The 18,641-nt window shown below is 41.4% G+C and overlaps 1 pseudogene; it reads left to right on the plus strand.

Moving 5' to 3' along the window:
• Positions 1–4,927: 4,927 nt before the first annotated feature.
• On the plus strand, positions 4,928–18,382 carry LOC115464760 (annotated as a pseudogene).
• Positions 18,383–18,641: the final 259 nt, after the last annotated feature.

Raw genomic sequence — 18,641 nt, forward strand, 5'->3', positions numbered from 1 at the left:
TCTCTTGGGCCCTGTGCGTGCAACACGTAGCACTTCAGAAAATGCTATCCTAGAGGTTCTGGATTTGAGCTTTCTAAGAGCCTACATTTGGTTTCCAGAACCTCTCCCACATTTTCCTATTTCATTGGTACCCACAATACAGCTGGCTCCTACCCAGCACTATCGAAAATCCTATTTAGGTGACGTGCGAGGTTTGCCACCTTCGTACCAGGCAGGCAAGTCACCAGGCGATTCTCACGTCCACCAGACACCCAGCTATCTATATGCCTAATCAAATCACCCACTACAGTAGCTGTCCTAACCCTTCCCACCTGGGCAGTAGCTCCTGGAGAGACATCCTCTGTGCAAAGGGATATTGCATTCCCTGGTGTGCTGGTCCGGTTTAAAGGATTACTTTTGAAAGAGGCATATACTCCCTTACATACCTATTCTCCCTGTGCACAGGAAATTCCTTTGCTTGTGCTGTGGAATTCTGCATTATCAATACAAGGTCTTACTGTTCAGCTTGGCTTTGGCTCTTTGTGTCTTCACAAAATGCCTGATTAGTAGATGCAATGCTCCGCAAGTGGGGCATACATGTTTTCTACCTTGATAATAGGTTAATCAAGGTAGCCTCCTGGGCGGCAGCACAGACCTCAGTTTTGTCTGCCATGTGTCTCATAGAACTGCTCAGTTTTGTGATAAATTACCCCAAATCTCCTCCAGTCTATTCAGCCCTTACAGTTCATCAGGTCTTTTCTGGACACTACTCAGGGTTGATCCTACCTAAACCAAGCAGATAACACAATGCATCTCGCCCTCAGATTTCGTGTTCCACCCAAATAAATGATCGTCTGGTGCTCCGCCTGCTTGGCCATATGGCTTTTCGACAGTCCATGTAACACCATTGTCTTGGCTCCACTTTAAAATACCTCAGTGTACTCTCTTCTCACAGTGGTCTCAAGCTGTAGGGTTGCTCTCGACCCATATTTGAGTTAATCCACAACTATGCCCTCTCTACAGTGGTGGATGGTATCCCAGAATCTCACCTGGGGTCTTCTATTTCGGCCCCTTCCACATCACAAAAGTTCTCGTCATTGGATGCCTCCATGTAGGTTTGGGTGCTCATCTAGATGGTCTCTCTACACAGGGTTCTTTGTCTCCACATAAAAAAAGAATATCATATCAGTCTCCTAGAATTGTGAGTAGTGTGGAATATCCTAAATGCTTTCCAAGACTGCGTCCGCAATCAGATAATTCTTGTTTGCATGGACAACCAGGTTGTGATGTATTACCTGAAAAAAAACAAGGAGGAACAGGTGCTTGCCACCTTTGTTGACAAGCAATTCAGATTTGGACTTGGACAGCTACTCAAAACATCTCAATAAGAGCTGTTTATCTAGCTGGCAAACAGAACGCTTTGGCAGACAAATTGAGCAGAGTCCTTCAGCCTCACGAACGGTCCCTCAGCATACTTGTAGCTCGTAAAATATTCCAGCAGGGGGATCCCATCAATAGATCTTTTCGCTTCTCCCCAGAACAAGGTTCTCCACTTTTGTTCCAGAATCTGTTCCCAATGGTGTAGTCCCATGTGCCTTCCTGCTCCATTTGGGAACAGATCTTCTATATGCCTTTCTCCCACTGTCATCGGGAAAACTGTTCTCAAACTATGTCAAGACGAAGGGACCATGATTTGCACTGCTCCTTACTGGCCACATTAAATTTGGCTCCCTCTTCTAGAGTTATTGTTCAAGGAACCATTGAGGTTATTTTCTTTTCCAATCCTAATAATGCAGAACAAAGGATTCCTTCTCCAGCTGGCCCTTCACTCTAAAGCCAGACAGCCTGATTTTTGATGATGTAGATTTACCTTCCAGAGTTTCTAGAATACTACTAGCCTCTAGGAAATCACATACATAGAAATTTCATCATTTCAAGTGGAGAAGAGTTTCCCTCTGGTGTACAGTTAGAACAGAAAACCCTACTAGGTGCTCTTTCCCTACCTTTATGGAGTACCTACTCCATATTTCTGATTCTAGCCTCAAAACCAGAGTACATTTTGAGTGCCTTAAGTGCTTTTCATTCTATGATTGATAATAAGCCAGTTTCCATTCATCCATTGTTAGATTCATGAAAGGCAGTTTCATATAAAATATACCTATCAAACCACCTCGCAGCTCTCAAACCTTCTTTTGAACCACTCCTTTTGAACCTGTTCTCTGATGTTCCTCATGTATATGATGATGGTCTTAATTGTACTTCTGCCAGAAAAGTAAGTAAATTTCAAGCCCTTGTGGCAGATCCACCTTATGCTAGGTTCTACCACAACAGGGTTCTCTGAACCCACACCAAATTCCTGTCACAGTCTGTCATGAAGTCGGGAGTAGTGAGCCTTTGGGCCACTGCCAGTGAGCGGCAGCAGCAGGTGAACCACCCAACAGGAAGCAAGGCTGAACACAGACAGGCTGGTACAAGCAGGATCAGAACTAGCAGGATCGGGACAAGCTATAGATGAGCAGGGCTGGAATAAGCAGGACTGGAACAACTGGATTCTGGAAAGGGCTTGGCTTGAACAGGATTCAGGATTCTCAGGCTTGGCTGGAACTAGAAATTTGCATGGGGACAGAAATCTTGCCCGTCCCTGCTGGAATCTTACCCATCCCCATCCATCACCGTAAGAATTTAATGGTACATAAAAGAAAAATTCAGTCCGTTCCCTCAGTCTCTCTCTGGATTTCAGCCATAGGACTGTAGGCAAGGAAGGAATGAAACTTGGAACACTCTGGTGTGCACATGTAAGATTTGTCCCTGATTTACTGGCACTGTATGCTGAGAGGTCACCACATGCATGTGCCAGTAGGTCAGGTGACATCCGATGCTCATGCCTGTATCAGAGCTGAGGTCTGCGCATCAGCCTGGGAGCAAAGAGGATTAATTGTAACATAGTAAGTGACAGCAAATAAAGACCTGAACAGTCCATCCAGTGCCCAATAGTCACACTCATTATCAATTCATGATTAAATCAACAAGTGTGATATTATATACTTGATTATGGTCTTTCGTGTTTGCTCTGATAGTTTGTGTCCAGCATTTTCTGTTTAGTGCTATGTGATTAGTGAGTTGACAACACACATACAAGTAGGACTCCTCATTTTGCATTCACTACTTGGTGTATTTATTGACCCCTGATGCAGATGCTTTTTTAGCGTCGAAACACGGCCTGTGTCGGGTCGTTATCTTTGATATAATAAAGACTGTTGGACTCATGTCTCCAGTGGTGAATCCTCTATTAGTCTCTACTTTTGCCTTCTGTGATTCGTCATCGTAGAGAACTTTTCCTGTTCTATATTTTGGCTTTCGTGTTTCTGGAACATAGACCATAGAAGTCTATCTGGCCCTATCCCTATGTTCCAACTGCTAGAGTTCTCGTTGAAGCCCACTCCAGTCTATTCGTCTTCTCATTTGTGGGAAACAGACCATAAAAATCTTCCAGCACTGTCCTTATGTTCCAGCCACTGAAGTTGCTGTCTAAGCCCTTTCCAGCCATCCAAAAACAGACTGCCATATATTGGACACAGATCATACAAGTGTGCCCGGTATCAGCTCTAGTTAATCACACTCAGAGTCGCCATCTAAGCGTCACTTGACACATCCACGCACATGCAGCCATTTAAGGTTAGGTTTTTTATACCTTCCATTTTCTAATTAGAGAGCCTCTGTGTTCATCCCACGCCTTTTTGAATTCTATCATCATTTGTGTCTCTACCACCTCCTTAAAGGAAGACGTTCCACATTTGTGCTGTTAAAGCAAGGAGGAGGAAGAAGAGGAGGAGGAGATGGCACTCAAAAGAACTTGGTACTCGGTAGATGCACCAGCTTACACTTCCATGGGAACCCCGTAGAACTGCTTCCATCCCCGCGGGAACCCCACAGCACTGCTTCTGTCCCTGTGGGAGCCCCGCAGAACTGCTTCCGTCCCTGTGGGAATACTGCGGGATTTCCGCGAACCCCATTCCTGTGTAGCTCTCTAGCTGGAACAGATTCAGGATTCTCAAACAGGCTTGGGAACTGAAGCTGAAGACCAACAGGGCAAACACAAGCAGGATTAGAACTGAGGCTGCAGACAGGGCAGACACAAGCAGGAAGGGAACTGAAGCTGAAGACAAAGAGGGCAGACACAAGATGTGAAATGCTGGCTCCTCCTACATCCCAATGGCTTGATTTTGTGCGTTTTGCACTTGGACGGGGGTTTTTTTTTTTTTCCTGAAAATGGACCAAAAAACAAAATGTTCCAATCACAAAACCTTGTTCAAAACAGTATTTTTGAAAACAAAAGATAGATGTTTTCTTTTTTGAAAATTACCTTCTTTCCTATTTAGATTTTGGACGTTTTTTTGCAAAACGTCCAAAGTCAGACTTTGACGTTGTATCGAAAATGCCCCTCCACATCTCAATCTGGGCTGACCCTTCATGGCTGCGTCACCGCTCAGAATGTAAGAACCATGGTGGTTTCAGTAGCCCATTTCCACTCTGCTTTCATTGAGGAAATTTGCAAGGTGGCAATGTGGTCTTCTATCCACACCTTCACTTCTAGGTGGGATAGCCAGTTTGTTGCTCCTCTTTTTCTATCATGCTCGCTTACTCCCTAGTTGCCAGGTTCGTTATATGGTGAGCCTGGCAGCTAGTGAGTACCACATGTGAGAATATCATGCCTGCTTGTCCTTTGAGAAAGCTAAGTTACTTACCTGTAGCAGGTATTCTCTGAGGACAGCAGCCATATATTCTCACATCCCTCCAGCTTCCCCTAGGAGTTGTCATCTTCACTTTAGTATTATACTGCTGGTCCTGCGTTCAAGCATCGGGTGGGAAGGCACCTGCATATGCACAGTGGGGGCACTGCCTCAGTTTTAAAGTGACTGTGCACTATGGCACGTACCGGGCTCTGTGGATGATCTCGCCCACATGTGAGAATGCCTGCTGTCACCAGAGAACACCTGCTACAGGTAAGTAACTTTGCTTTATTTTAATGCCCTGCCTTGGGACCTTAAATCTAACTTTTTCTTATGTATGCAATTGCATAGGAATAGTAAATAGGCGGGCATCTTCCCATTTGTTGAAACTGTAAACAAGTAAGACCAAGGTTCTGTGGTTCAGTAATTCCTCCAATAATATGCCTGTGTCTATATCAATGGGAAATGTTGAGGTGGTATTATTGGAAGTTTTGGGGCGTACTGTTGGACTCCTTGTTTTCAATGGTTTGCCAGGTAAATAACTTTTTTTTTTAATTTTTACTTAAAACAATCTGCTACTTAAGGCAAGAGATGAAGTATTCAAAAGGAAGGGCCCCCTTGGAGCTCTGGTCAAGGAGTGAAGGGTGGGGTGGATCCCTTCAGAATACTGGGTAAGCAGATGGCTCAAGATAATAAAGGACGCAACCTACATTCTAAGGCCAGAAAAATTTGCAGTTGCTGGTTATATTATGTAAAAATTGTAACAGTTAAACTATGTAGGACTCCAACAGGCCATTATGCAAAATAAGGGGTCAGTATATATTTTTTTTCTGTCATTCTGGTAAATGCAAATGCACATTCTGCATCTACAGAAGACCCCCTCTCCCTTTTTAAAACGATGTGTGTAGGACAGAATTGTAAACACTTCTCTGTAGAACATACCATACAAAACAAATCTGATTCTGGTATCATCCAGTAACAGCAATATAAACCCTTTCTGGTGCCACACATTGTGAAGCACTAAAAAAACATTCTTGGCTTAGGCTATAGAGACTGCCTGCTCAGCATTGGTTGAATTGCACTGGCTTGCAATCAGAGAGAGCTTATTTTAAGCTATCGATTTGGTTGCTCAAAATGCTGAGTACAGATAAACCTGTGCACCTTAGATTAGCTTGATAGCTTCTATCTGGGTCATTAAGACCTCTATGCAATAGATCAAGACTAGGCAGGTGGCTCTTGCAGGTAAAGCTAGATCACATGCCCTTTTTAATTGGTGGCTTTGCCAGTGATGTAGAACACTTGGGTACTGGGAAATGATTCTTCACTTTTGTTCCAGAAAACTTACCAAACCTTTCAGGTTGGGAGCAGATGTTCAGTCTTGCTGTTTCTCAGTACGATTCTTTTAGTCCTAGGCAAAACTTTAATTTTGCCAGGGTAATTAAATAATTGGTGCTTTTCAACTATTTTATGTCCATTGGTCTTTGGGCGATGTTATAATAATGCAGAACTAAGTCTTTTTATGATATGTTATATACCACTTTGATGGAAATAGTGATATTTTTTTAAACACACTTTAATTTTTTATAGGTATTAGCAGATTTTAATTATGAATAATGAATTTCTTCCATGGTACCTGAGGATTAGAGGGTGGTTGGTATAATGCAAATTTGTAACGGTGTTCTGGGGATCCAAGAAATCATAGACTAGTGAGCTTGATGCTGGTCATCTTGGGCAAAATGGTAGAGGCCATTCTGGAAATACAAAATTGCTGAACATATGGATAAACATGGCCAAATGGGTTACAGCCAACATGGATTTAGCCTTACCCAGTGCTTTTTTTGTGCCGGTACGGTGTACCGGCGTCCCCACCTGGCAGCGTCGACGGCGTTCCCTGTGGCTTTGGGCATCTTCTTCTCTTGCTCTGTTTTTTCTCCTCTCCCCCTCCCCTCTTGCTTCGCGCGAACCCACAGTGTTAAGACGTCAGCAGGAACAGGCTGCTTCAGCCAATCCCAGGGGCCTTCTTTCAGCCCTCGGGGGCGGAACATGCAGAAGGAAGGCCCCTGAGATTGGCTGAAGCAGCCTGTTCCTGCTGACGTCTTAACACTGCTTAAAAAAAAAAGTAAACGCAGCCTGCCCTCCTCCTCAGGCAGCTCGCGGGAAGATGGCAGTGACCGTGACCCCGTTGTCACTCTTGGCTGTCCACAGCGGTGCCAGTCGACGGGTCGGTGTCTCGGTATCATGCCTGACCTCTGCACCGGAAACTGGACGGTATGTACGTACCGGACCCGCAGGACAAGCGCACCCCGGAGTGGCAGAAGAGCCCCCGCTGGGAGGCGAAGCTATTCGGGCTCTATGGAGCGGCCTCGGGCATGAATCCGGCCCAGCTCTGGGAGATCCGCGAGGAGGAGACGTGGTATCCGCCGCTCGCTGACATGCAGGCCTGGATCTGGCAATGGGAGGAGGAGGAGCGGCGCAGCAGACTGGCGAGAGAGAAGCTGATTGCCGCCATCATGGCCCAGATGCCAAAGATGGTGGAAGACTGGTGGCGGGAAAAGCAGGAGGAGAAACAGCGGGTAGAGGCTGCCCGGCGGGAGCGCCTACTAGCCCTGGCACAGGAGCGATTTGGCTACAACTTGGACCACTGTAGTGTCAAGTTCTAGGATCTGTTGAAGGAGATGGAAAAGGAGGAGAAGAACAAAGAGAAATTGGCGAAGAAGAAGCTGAGAGCAGAGGGAGACAGATACTGCATCATGGGGGGGGGGGGGGGAGACAAGGGAGGCAGCCAGCCAGGTACTGCATGGGGGGAGGTTGGATGGAGGGAGAGAAGTGCTGCATGGGGAGTCAAAGAAGGAGAGATGTGCTGCATTGGAGGGAGCAATGAGGAAGACAGGTATTGCATGGGGTGGGGGGAGCAAGGAGAGAGTGAAGTGCTGCATCAGGAGAAGTAGAGAGGGACAGAGTTGCTGAATAAGGTCAATGAAGGACAGAGGTGCTGCATCAAGATGAGTGCAAAGAAGCAGAGAAGTGCTGGATAGGAGGTTAGGTACCATAGAAAGAGATTCGGTGAGTGGAATGAGGAAGAGAAGGGTCACAGAGAGGGAGAGAGGGAAAGAGGTGCTGGACTTTGGGGATGGGGATTGGAAGGACAAGAAAGAGAGAGAGGTGCCTGGACATGTGGGGAAAGAAGGAAGAGGGAGAAGTGCTGACCCTGCAAAGAGGAAACACAATAGAAGTGAGGGAAGAGCGAAAAATACTTGCTGGACCCCTAGGGTGAGAGAGAGGGGGAGATGCTAGCATGTGGCTGGGGGCATGGATGGCAGGGGAGGACAGGGGGCAGAGGATAATCGTTGCATGTGGATGGGAGGGGAGGTCAGCAAAGAGAGATTTGCTGGACATGGTTGGAAGGGGAGGGCAGTGAATAGAGGAGAATCGTTGGACATGGATGAGAGGGAAGGGGAGGGGAGAGAGGAGAATCGCTGGACATGGATGGCAGGGGAGGACAGGGGCTAGAGGAGAATTGCTGGACATGGATGGAAGTGAGGAGAGAGGAGAAGTGCTGGACATGGATGAGGGGAGGGAAGAAAGAAGAAGATGCACATGGATGGAAATGAGGGAAAGGGAAGAGAGGAGAAAAACTGCACATGAATGGAGAAAATAGGCAAAAGCTGGATCCACGTTATACCTCCTCCAGTAAATTCCATGGAGGAGGACCCAGCTTTTACTTATGGATAGAGGGCAAGAAATTAAGAAGAAAGGAGGAAAGTAAAGAAATAAATGGAAAGGAAGCGCTGGAAGCGGAGTTAGGAGAACTGATAGAGAGCAGCTGAATCAGAGACTGGGACCAATATGGATAGAAAAAGTCACCAGACAACAAAGGTAGAAAAAAATCATTTTATTTTCATTTTAGTGTTTGGAATATGTTCAGTTTGAGAATTTACATCTGCTGTCTTATTTTGCAGGTATACTGGAGCTGTAACAGCTTACAGAAATTATTTATAATGAAAAAAAAATCACGTTATTTTTTTCTCCTATACTAGTATAATATTTTCAATGATGTCTGTTTATATGAGCCATGGCTGGTATAAGGGGGTGTGGCTAATGTGGGTGTGGCTACAATAGGGGTGGAGTCATATGTGGTGACCCCGCCCATAATGAGTACCGGCACCTTTTTTTCTACAAAAAAAGCACTGGCCTTACCGGTCTGGTTTTGAAGGGTTTTATAAACCTGTAGTAAGGCTGTGGCAATTGAAATAGTAGTGTATCTGGATTTTCATAAGGCATTTGCTGAAATCCCTTCATAAGAGATTCATGAAGGACTTTTAAGTCATGAGATCAAAAACAAGTTTCCTTTGTGGATTGGTAACTGGTTAAAATAGAGAAAATAGATTAGGGATAAACAGATATTTTTTTTCTTAGAGAAAGCTAAGTAGTGGAATACCACATCAGTCTGTACTGGGACCAGTGTGCTTAAATGATCTGGAAAAGGGAATGGGTAAGGTGATCAGATTTGCAGATGACACAAATTGTTCAAAGTTAAGTCAGCAGATGTTGAGGACTTGCAGGAGGACCTTATAATGTGGGGGATTGGACATCTAAATGGCAGATGCAATTTAAATGTGCGCAATTGCAAAGTGATGAAAACGTCCAAACTATAGCTACCCAGTGTTGGATTCCTCATTAAGCATCACCAATCAGGAAAGAAGGATGATAATGTCATGGTGGTCAATGGTGGACAATGATGGTCAAAAAAAGAAAGTAGGAAAGGATTGGAAAATAAATTATTATTATTTATTGCATTTGTATCCCACATTTTCCCACCTCTTTGCAGGCTCAATGTGCCTTACAATACATCATGAATAGTGGAAATACATTAGAAATTAGATATTTAGTGTTACAGAAGGATCTTGGCCAACATGATAATGAAAAACATGATAGTGGTATAACAGCAGATACTGTTGGACAGTTCTGAATATATGTGGAGGAGTTGTGTATATTTACGTTGGTTGATCTTTGGGGTATGCTTTGTTAAAGAGATGGGTCTTCAGTAGTTTGCGAAAGTTCATTAGTTCGTAGATCGATTTTAAATTTCTCGGCGGTGCGTTCCATAACTGTGCACTCAAGTAGGTAAAGATTGACGCGTGCATTAGTTTGTATTTTAGTCCTTTGCAGTTAGGGAAGTGCAGATTAAGGAATGTGCGGGATGATCTGCATTCCTGGGGGGTAGGTCTATGGTGTAACAGCACCATGAGTATTATCTGGTTACCTCATATCGCATATAGTGGAATTAGATAAAGTTTAGAGAAGGGTGACCACAGAAGAGACTACAGTAGTGATTCCCAAACTTGTCCTGCAGGCACCCCAGCTAGTCAGATTTTCAGGATATCCACAATAAATAGTCATGAGCTAGATTTGCATACAATGATTTACATACCAAGAAAGCAATCTAATGCTTATTCTTTGGCTTGATGAGACATGGTGGAAGTTTAAAACCATGAGTGGGGTGGGCTGGAATGGGATAAGTAAGGAATGATTTACTAAGTTTAGGGAACATTCCATGAAGCTTATAGAAAAAGCACTTTTAAGAAGTGGAGCATTTTGTTTTTCAATCAACACACAATTAAGTTGTGGAATTTGTCACCAGAAGATGTGGTGAAAGCAGTTTACAGTTGGTTTTAAAGAATTTAGATGAGCTTCTGGAGGAAAGGTCAATAAATCATTATTAGCCAGGCAGATTCGGAAAAGCCACTGCTTATCCTTGGGTGCAAGTAACAAGGAATGGAACTACTTTTTAGAATACTGCCAGGACCTGAACCTGTTTTGGCCACTGTTAAAAATAGATGCTGAGCTTGATGAGCCTTTGGTCTCACCTGGTTTTTTTTTGTGCTTTTATGCTGAGGACGTGGATGCCTGAGTATGAAGGATGGCTTCTAGCTGAAAGCTATAGATCTGGCTGGTACTTTTTATACTTAAATTTGTTCTTTTTCTATGCCTTAATTTTAATTATACAGGGGCCTTTTACTGAAACACACTAAGCACTAACATGCATTTACTATAAAACACCTTAATGTATTTTGTGGTAAGCCTTATTAATTTGCCTGTCAGCACATGCTAATCATGTGAGGGTGTTTCTTTTTTTTTTTTCAGGAGGGGGGGAATGGGCATGGAAGAGTTATCCAACTAGCATGTTTGCATTAGTGTGTGCTAACTAGAAAATGCAGAGTTAGGGGCCTTTTTGCTAAGGTGCGATAGGCCTAATGCAGGCCTACCAGGTGGTTAAAGGGCACTACCCTGGGATGCGCTGAGGAAGTCTGCCACTTCGACACTGTATTTTCCTCTGGTTGGTTTCACCACTTGCTTTACCTTATTCTGTATTACAAGGCAGAGTTCATTTTCTGTGTTCCTACCTACACTTGTTAGAGCAGATATGGGCAACCTCGGTCTTTTGGGTCTGGAAACCTGTTTTACAAAAACTGATTTTTGTGAGCCAATATTCTAAGGCTCCCCTAGAAAAAATTACTATGTTAGAAACAAAAGTAATAACAGTTGAAAAAATATTGAAACTAACACTAGTAAAATATGCAATCTTCAACAAGTTCATATGAGCCTTATTAAAGAAAATAAATTGTTGCAATATAAAATTGAAAACTTGGAAAACAAAAACATAAAGCTAACACTTTACATTTGATGAACTTTCCCAAAATACCGGCTATAGCTCCTCTTATTACCTTAAAAAAATACTTACTGGAGATATTGAAGATTCTTGAACAAGCATATCCACCAGTTTCTAAGATATATTATTTGCCACCATATAAAAAGAAAGACACAAACCAACCTATTGTGGAAGGAGCTGATGTTTCCTTTGATGTTCTAAATCTTACACAATTGATTGAAGAGGATGAGCTGGGTTCTAAACCAGCAACATTAATAGTAACATTTGTGTTACAACCTGACCGAGAGTGGGTATTAAAGCAAGTTTTCCGACATAGGGAACAACGTTTAATGAATTATAAGATCAGAGTGTTCCCAGATGTCGCTAGAACAACCCAAAAGCGGCTTCAACTTTTTCTTAAACTTCGCCCTAGGGTTTTATAAATGGGTGGTCTGTTTTGGTTGAATTTTCCTTGCAAATGTGTACTGAAAGTAAATTCGGTAAAATATGTATTTTATGATCCAATACATTTAACCTCTTTCTTAGATTCAAAGGCTGTGGTGTCTCCAATTGTACAACCAGTAATAATATGAATGGTCTGAGTTTCTCTTATATTTCCTGTACTTATTTAAGTGAAATTTATATTTCCTAAAATTGTACCTTGTTCTCCTTATTTGTGGACTATAGATCGGAAAGATTACTTATTTCCTGTATAATTAAGTAATATGGTGTTAATATTTTCAATCTTTTTTGTATCTTTTCTTTATCAAGAGTATTCTTGATTAATCTGTGAAAGCATAAAAATAAAATTATTTTCTGTACCTTTGTTGTCTGGTCATTTACTTTTTCTAATTGTGTTGGTCCCAGTCCCTTGATTCTGCCTTCTTTTGTCTTCTCTTAACTCTCTTGCCAGGGTTTCCTGTCTGAAGAAAAAAAAGAAAAAGGAGAGAAAAATGACAAACAATTTATTTTTCTGCCACCTGTCCAGGATGAACAGACAGATGTAGAAATGTTATCAGAAATTAGGGAGGCTAACTGGGGAACGCAATAATAATAGGCGATTTCAATTATCCTGATATTGAATGGGTAAATGTAACATCAGGGCATGCTAGGGAAGTAAAATTCCTTGACAAAATCAAGGACTGCTTTATGGAGCAGCTGGTACAGGAGCCAAAAAGAGAAGAAAAATTCTAGTCCTTAGTGGAGCACATGATCTAGTGCAGGACATAATGGTGCTGGTGCCGCTTGATAACCATAATCATAATATGATCAGATTTGATAGCTGCTTTGGAGTAAGTACACACAGGAAATCCAATACATTAGCATTTAACTTTCATAAAGGAGACTATGATAAAATAAGAAGAACAGTGTAAAAAAAAACTTAGAGGAGCAGCTGCGAAGGTCAAAAATTTACATTAGGCGTGGATGCTGTTCAAAAACAACATCCTAGAAGCACAGGCCAAACATATTCCATGTATTAAAAATGATGAATGAAGAACAAATGAGAGCCAGCATGGTTAAAAAGGGAGGTGAAGGATGCTATTAGAGCCAAAAGAAAATCTTTCAGAAAATGGAAGAAGAAATCAACTGAAAATAATAAGAAACAGCATAAGGAATATCATGTCAAATCAAATGCAAAGCGCTGATAAGGATGGCAAAGAGGAACTTTGAAAAAAGATTGTGTTGGAGGCAAAAACGTATATTTAAAATTGTTTTAGATATATTAAAAGCAAGAAGCCGGCAAAAGAATTGGTTGGACCGCTAGATGACCGAGGGGTAAAAGGGGCACTCAGAGAAGACAAAGCCATTCCAGAGAGAGTAAATACATTCTTTGCTTTGGTCTTCACTGAGGAAGTTTTAGGAGAGATACCAGTGTCAGAAATGGTATTCAAAGCTGACAAGTTGGAAAAACTGAATGAAATCTCTATAAACCTGGAGGATGTAATGGGGCAATTTGACAAATTGAAGAGTAGCCAACCTCCTGGACCAGATGGTATCCATTCCAGAGTACTAATAGAATTGAAAAATGAACTGGCGGAACTATTGTTAGTAATATGTAATTTATCTTTAAAATCGAGCGTTGTACCAGAAGATTGGAGGGTGGCCAATGTAATGCCAATTTTTCAAAAAGGTTCCAGAGGAGATCCGGGAAATTATAGACCGGTGAGCATGACATCAGTGCCGGGCAAAATGGTAGAGACTATTATAAAGAACAAAATTACTGAGCATATTCAAAAGCATGGATTAAAGAGATAAAGCCAACATGGATTTAGTGAAGGGAAATCTTGCATCACCAATCTATTACATTTCTTTGAAGGGGTGAACAAACATGTGGATAAAGATGAGTCGATTGATATTGTGTATGTAGATTTTCAAAAGGTATTTGACAAAGTACCTCATGAAAGACTCCAGAGGAAATTAGAGTGTCATGGGATAGGAGGTAATGTCCTATTGTGGATTAAAAACTTTTTAAAAGATAGAAAACAGAGAGTAGGGTTAAATGGTCAGTATTCTCAATGGAGTAGTGTAGATAGTGGGGTTCTCCAGGGGTCTGTGCTGGGACCGCTGCTTTTTAACATATTTATAAATGACCTAGCGATGGGAGTAACTAGTGAGGTAATTAAATTTGCTGATGACACAAAGTTATTCAAAGTTGTTAAATCGTGAGAGGATTGTGAAAAATTATAAGAGGACCATGGGAGACTGGGCGTCTAAATGACAGATGATGTTTAATGTAAGCAAATGTAAAGTGATGCATGTGGGAAAGAGGAACCCGAATTATAGCTACATAATGCAAGATTCCACCTTAGGAGTCACCAACCAAGAAAAGGATCTAGGTGTTGTCGTTGATACCTTCTGCTCAGTGTGCTGCTGCGGCTAAGAAAGCAAATAGAATGTTAGGTATTATTTGGAAAGGAATGGAAAACAAAAATGAGGACATTATAATTCCCTTGTATCACTCCATGGTGCGACTGCACCTGGCATATTGTGTTCAATTCTGGTCACTGCATCTCAAAAAATATATAGTGGAATTAGAAAAGGTACAGAGAAGGGCAACAAAAATGATAAAGGGGATTGGATGACTTCCCTATGACGAAAGGCTAAAGCGGCTAGGGCTCTTCAGCTTAGAGAAAAGATGGCTGGGGGGAGATATGATAAAGGTCTATAAAATAATGAGTGGAGTGGAAAGGTTAGACGTGAAGCATCTGTTTACTCTTTCCAAAAATACTAGGACTAGGGGGCATTTGATGAAGCTACAAAGTAGTAAATTTAAAACAAATCAGAGAATTTTTTTTTCACTCAACGTATAATTAAACTCTGGCATTCATTGCCAGAGAATGTAGTAAAGGTGGTTTGCTTAGTGGGGTTTAAAAAAAGGGTTGGCCGGCTTCCTAAAGGAAAAGTCCATAGACCATTATTAAAATGGACTTGGGGAAAATCCACTGCTCAATTACGGGATAAGCACATGAAATGTTTTGTACTTTTTGGGATCTTGCCAGGTATTTGTGACCTGGATAGGCCACTGTTGTAAACAGGATGCTGGGCTTGAGGGACCTTTGGTCTGTCCCAGTATGGCAATGCTTATGTACTTATGAAGAGTTTCATATTAAGCCACCACTTAGGGGATATGTTTATTGAGGATGACATTGAATGTACACTGAGAGTGACAGGGGCATGATCGGATATTATGATAGGATGAATTTTGGAGGTTGATGGACCGCATTTGGGAGGAGGAGACAAAAAAAATCTATTCTTGAAAAAGAGTGGTGAGGAACAGAGAAAAATGTGAAGTCCTTAAGGTCTGGGTGCAGAATTCTCCAAGGGTCAATCAGAATGATTTGAGCATTAAGAGATTTTATGGTTATGTTAGTTTTTGAAGGTGTAAGAGGTGTGGTTGATTGTCTGTGTTTGGGGTGTAGATGTTGATTAAAATAAGTTGCTTTGAGGATATTTGTATTTTAAGTATGAGCCAGTGGCCTTCTGGATCACCATATTGTTCCATGATATTAACCAGTATATCTTTGTGAAACAACACGGAGACACCATGTTTCCTACCTACAGATGGAGAATGCGAAGTTTGTGAGATCCATGGAATGGAGGATAAGTATGCTTTGAGATTAGGTATGTGTGTTTCTAGTAAAAAGATTATAGATGATTTAAGCTTTTTTAAGTGAGAAAAGATTTTTTTCCCTTTTGATTGGGTGTCAGAGTCCATTAACATTCCAGGTAGTTATTTCCAATATGTTGTTTAAATTCTTGTGGAATGCCATGTGAAGCGTAGTAACGTAGGCAATGCATGTATTAAAAAGAAAGTTACATAGATGTTTTACTTGAAATTGAGCACGGTTTGATTTTGGAACATCTATTAGAGAAAACGGCATAAAGAGCAGCAACAGGCTGCTCAGCCTGTGAGGTGCAATAATAATAATAGTGCTAAGAGCCAAGACAGGACTTCCAATGTAATAACCTCTTTTTTGTATAACCATATAGAAGTTTTCTTATAAGGAGAAATATAAAGTAATATATGGTCCTAGTTATATAGAACAAGCACACCAAATTCTCACAGCAGCCCGCTCCACATCTGCTCTCCAAATTGAAGGTAAAAGAATCCTCATTGTACCCAATCTTGCAAAATCAATGGCCAGAAAACGGAAGTCATTCCTCAAGCACATCTTAAATCAAATCAGAGCCCGGCTCATATGACAGTGACTGTAAATAACACTACATGTCACTTTAATCGCCGGAGCAACTAACTTCATTTCTGGATCAGCTTCAATCAAGTGGTATGTTTTAATGAGCCTTTTGAGGCTACTAACCACCCTGCACAAATACAATACTTAATCTCATGGTACAATAACCACAATTTATATCTCCTTTCTTACTTGCAAACTCTTGATAAATTGTGTTTCTGTTCACTTTCTTTTCAGTTTAAAATGTATGCTTTATATCTTTTCTACCAATATGATTGATAACCAATATGATTGATAACCTCCAATCATATTGGTAGAAAAGATATAAAGCATACATTTTAAACTGAAAAGAAAGTGAACAGAAACACAATTTATCAAGAGTTTGCAAGTAAGAAAGGAGATATAAATTGTGGTTATTGTACCATGAGATTAAGTATTGTATTTGTGCAGGGTGGTTAGTAGCCTCAAAAGGCTCATTAAAACATACCACTTGATTGAAGCTGATCCAGAAATGAAGTTAGTTGCTCCGGCGATTAAAGGGACATGTAGTGTTATTTACAGTCACTGTCATACGAGCCGGGCTCTGATTTGATTTAAGATGTGCTTGAGGAATGACTTCCGTTTTCTGGCCATTGATTTTGCAAGATTGGGTACGAGGATTCTTTTACCTTCAATTTGGAGAGCAGATGTGGAGCGGGCTGCTGTGAGAATTTGGTGTGCTTGTTGGAATCGAAGCGGTTTCGCCACAATGGATCTGGGATGTAGCTGGCCTTGCTTCAAGTGAGATGTGCATGATGCACGTGCTCAAATTCCAATGGTGGATTAAAAGTGATGTTCAGTAGCGAAGGAAGCCATTTTAGCAGGAATTCCTTAAGGTTTGTACCTTCGACTCCTCCTTTTAGTCCAATGATCCATATGTTATGACAGGATCTGTTGGAGAGGTCCTCTAATTCCATCTCTAATTTTTTGAAGTGTTGGAATATAGCTCCTTCATTCTTGGCGATTGTGAGTGGCGCATGGTCTGCATGTTGCTCCACTTTTTCTACTCTTATTTGAAATGCTGTGAGTGATGCTGATTGTAGAAACGTCTCCTTTTAGTTTGCTCTTTCCTTCGAAGTGTTTAGAGGAAATTTCCCATAGTTCTCGAATTTCTTTGAGTATTACTTCTGATGAAGAAGACATTTTTATACTTGGCGAGAGTTTATCAGGAGAAGGTAAGTTCTGTTTGCTGTGTTTTGCTCCAGACGAGAGTGGATGAAAAGAGTATTGTTTAGTGGATTTATTAGAGGGCATGTTCCGCAGGATGTTTTATGATAAAATCTGCTTTTAGCAAAAATAATAGCCTTATAAGAAGACTATGCTCTCGCTATTATGGGGAATGAAATTGCATTAAGCGTCCATGTTGTCTTGGGATCACTATTGCCCCCCTTTATTAACTTTTCATATACAAGATCACAGCTAACACAAACACAAGAAACGGGGAACATAGATTTCAAATGTTTTTTTTTCTTTTACAATGAGTTTGAGCAAGAGTAGGCTCATGGTGATTTTGAAAGTAAGAAGTATGCCACTTTTTGAAATACATACAGTGCAATTTAATATGTGAATGCTAACTGCGGGCTTTTGTTTTGAAAGGCACTATTTAAGAATTGTTGGTGCAGGAAATGATAAAACACAGTGCCCGAAAATAGCAGTTTTTTCTACCTGACTTCAATAGCAACAAACAAGACTACATAAAGATACAGCCCCTGATGAAACCATTTAAGTGAAATGGAGGGCCACTGTTTGGTTCAGATAAGTGTTCTTGTCTCTTGAAGAATAAAACATTAATGCTCAAGCTGAGTGTGGACATTTTTAAATGTAACTAAATTTAAAATAATTAAAAATTGTGTGGAGGTGTTTGACCAATGAAAGATATTAAGGGCTATTTTAAGACTCTGCAAACATAAGATGTCTTTGGGGCAGCTGAGGTCTTCTATTATTGCATCATTATCTGTTTTAGGCTTGGTTCATTTGTGTATTTCTAATGACAGCCCATCCCTAGGGCCTAGCAAATGTATAAATACAAAATCAAAGGATAAATGAAATCCTAAAAATGGAAAGTTGAAAGGAAAAAGAGAGGCAGATAAAGATGCAGAAGGTGAAGAAATATCAGTGATGGACACACAGGGCTGCTCTTCCACTTCTCATGGCTGATTGGTTCTTAAGAGCTAAATGTGCCTAGTGGTCATTGGAAGCAGGAACGTGCGCTCTGATCTGGCTTTTCTTTCTTAGGCTTGCTTTTCATGAAAGCTCTGCTGAAGATCAGTGCCCTGGCAGGAAGACTGAGTTAAGAGAAGGGGCTTGAAGAGTGTGAGTGAAACACCCATCAACTGAAGGTGACACACTCTATTGAGTGAGACGTAGCATCTCTGGTCTTGACCAAATTGTAATACCAATTATGTTGTGAACACTTGGGAAAGCTATACAAATCACAGCCTTTTAGTCCCCTTTTCTCCCCCAGCTTTCCACCATGGCCTCTGACACTCTGAGGGATTATTGCACTTGAAACAGAATTAAAAAAATATTGCTCATTCTTCCATTCCTTTATTG

The sequence above is a fragment of the Microcaecilia unicolor genome, chromosome 3 (genome assembly GCF_901765095.1).
Source record: "Microcaecilia unicolor chromosome 3, aMicUni1.1, whole genome shotgun sequence".
NCBI lineage: Eukaryota > Metazoa > Chordata > Amphibia > Gymnophiona > Siphonopidae > Microcaecilia > Microcaecilia unicolor.